At 37.8% G+C, this 2,912-nt stretch overlaps 1 pseudogene; it reads left to right on the top strand.

The window, feature by feature from the left end:
* The first annotated feature begins 1,982 nt into the window (after positions 1-1,982).
* Positions 1,983-2,912, top strand: part of LOC102841576 — a 19,760-nt pseudogene continuing 18,830 nt past the window's right edge.

The raw sequence follows: 2,912 nt of genomic DNA, 5'->3' as shown, positions 1-2,912 counted from the left end.
CAGGATGGCCAAATGTCATCTCTCATACTTCGGACATATTGTCAGGAGGGAACAGTCGCTGGAGAAGAATATCATGTTTGGTAAGGTGGAGTGTCAGATAAAAATAGTAAGACCCTCAGCAAGATTCATTTGCAAAGTGGCAGCATCAATGGACTCAAACATTGCAACAATTGTGAGGTTGGCCCAGGACTGGGCAGTGTTTTGTTTTGTTGTACATAGGGTCGCTATGAGTCAGCACTGACTCAATGGCATTTAACAACAAATTAAATGTTTATTTACCATTTACGTGAAATTATGACTTATCACTTTATCTCTGCAAAGATTTTAGGAACTCTGACATATTCAATCTTATTTTTCTGCCCTCCCTAAATAATTGATCTCATTAGATGGTTAATTGCTGTTGCTGCTGTTAAGTGCTGTTCAGTTGGTTCCAAATCATAGCAACCCTGTACATATACTTCTTTGGAGTAGCTGGAGTGTTTGAACCACAGACCTTGCAGTTCAAACTGACCCTGCAGTTGAGTGCTTACCCTACAGTGCCATATCAGGACTATGTAGAACATCCTTATTCTAGCTAATAGGTAGGAAGACAGAGGATGGAGACGTTAAGCAGACTTTGAGAAGAGTAAAACTTGAACACTTCTCTTTTCATTCTCTTCCCTTGTTCATACCTTACCCATTCTTTGGCTATAGCAAGCTACCTTGAGAGCAAAAAAAAGGAGAAGTTTATATGGTTGTTTCTGGGTTTTTTGTTTTGTTTTGTTTTTGTCTCAGTTTATTTTTAAGAGCTGTTCCATTAAGATCAAGCCCAGGTTCCAAGAGCTGTCCCATCCTTGGTTATATGGGTGATGTTGGCTTCCAGCTCAGGCACTGTCAATTTTCAGTGTAGACCATTTTGCTCTTCTATCTCATAATTTACAACTGTAGATTCACAAGCTGACCTAAATTATCTCTAAGCTCTGGTTCAAGTTCAATGCTTTGGAAGACTATATTCTCCAAGTTTACTGAATTAATTGCAAAAATATTTGAATCTCTGAAATCTTTCCTGCATATAGGTTGGTTTCTATTAATGTAAAAGTATTTACAGATATTCACATTTTCTAATAATTCTGTTGCCTACTGTATTTTCCCCCCAAAGTAGCAGCTAAAACTCAGAAAACTGAACCCATTGCCATCAAGTCAGTTGCAAGCCACAGTGACCCTTTAGGACAGGGTATAACTAACCTCTCTAGGGTTTCTGAGACAATAAAGCTTTACGGAAGCATACAGCTTCGTCTTTCTCCTGTAAAATGGTACATGTAACCCACTATGCCATCAGGGCTCCTTAAATATCAGCTAATCACCACAAAATAGGAAACAATCATTTCAAAATATCTTACAAAGAATGAATTAAGATATAAAGCTTAATTTATTATTCATTGCTCAAGTACAAGACAACATAAGGAATCTTATATGCCAGAGTCCGTAAGAAATCATTGTTATCACAAAAAGAACTTCTGGCACAACATGCTTTACTTTACTTGAACTTTCTGGTAAAATGATTTAGGTACGATGATGAGTATTAATCTGTGTGCTTATTTTCACTGAGTGATAAGACTTGAGGGGAAATAAAAAATATTGATTTCATGTTATAAAGTAAAATGGGGAAAATAAATTATGTGTGGAGATGGTTAGGAAACAGTGCTAGAAACAAAAATTTGTAAGAGACAAAGACTAGTAATTGAAAAATTATAAAAGAAAAATTAGTGATAATGACTCAGCAGCAGGTTTAAGTGAGTTTTCTAGAATTTAACTAAGTTCTATTTTCATTAAATTGTTATTTCTAGTATATACTGGGGAAAGATAAGTGTTACATAAAAGAAAGAGAAAAAAATGAAAAGAAAACCTAAATGGTATTCTAAGAAAATATGACATTTACCATTTTAAAAATTTCTGTCCAGGCCCAAAGTTCTCATCTCCCATCCAAGTTAACTACGAGATGAAACTTCACTTCAGTAAATGAATTCATTGTCCTGGGACTGACCAATCACCTGGAATTACACACTTTCTTCTTCATGTTGTTTTGACAATTTACTTGGTGATACTGGCAGGGAAACTGGATATGATTATTTTGATCCAGCTCAATACCTGACTCCAAACAGCAATGCACTTTTTCCTGAGTCACTTAACTTTTGTGGATCTCTGCTTCTTCTCCAATGTGACTAAGCCATTGCATAATATGGGTGAAACTTGAGGACATTATGCTCAGTGAAATTAGTCAATCACAAAATGAGAAAAACTGCATAGGGCCACTACTGTAAAAGACTATGAAAAAGAACGTACACTAAAAGGGGGGGGAGTGGATTCTTTGCTGGTTATTGGATGTGGAAGGTGGGGTGAGGGCAGGGAGGGGAAGGTGGAGCTCAGGGTAGGGAATAGACACAGGATAGTTTCGGTGCTGGAGAGGGGAGCAATACACAAGAATGGGGAAGGGAAAGGAAGAACAAGGTGGATGGGAAAACATTTAGGTGGGTTTGTATGGGCTAAGCAGTACAGAGGTAAATAATAATATATGCACAACCTTGGAACAACAGGGCTCTGGGATACAGGGATTGAGACATGGTTGGAATGGACAAAAGTGGGGGAAATAATGTGAAGATGCTTGGTTGTCTTTTGAATCTTGGTTTCCCTGTTATACCATTGTAAAATAGACACATGATGGGGCTAGAAAGGAATAGCTAGCCAGAAATATCACCATAGAAAACTTGTAAATCTGTCTTCTGATTGGATTACCTAAAATGGGGCTACAACATGCCCAGTGAAGGAGGCTTCCTGAAGAGCCTCTGCATTACAGAAGACCTTAGGTGGAATCCTGAACCTCACCCAGAATCTTCTGAGGTGGGAAATTTCCACTTGAAAGGACAAGCAGACCA

This window comes from Chrysochloris asiatica, unplaced genomic scaffold (assembly GCF_000296735.1).
Source record: "Chrysochloris asiatica unplaced genomic scaffold, ChrAsi1.0 scaffold00339, whole genome shotgun sequence".
NCBI classification, from domain to species: Eukaryota; Metazoa; Chordata; class Mammalia; order Afrosoricida; family Chrysochloridae; genus Chrysochloris; species Chrysochloris asiatica.
This window is presented reverse-complemented; position numbering and strand designations above follow the sequence as displayed.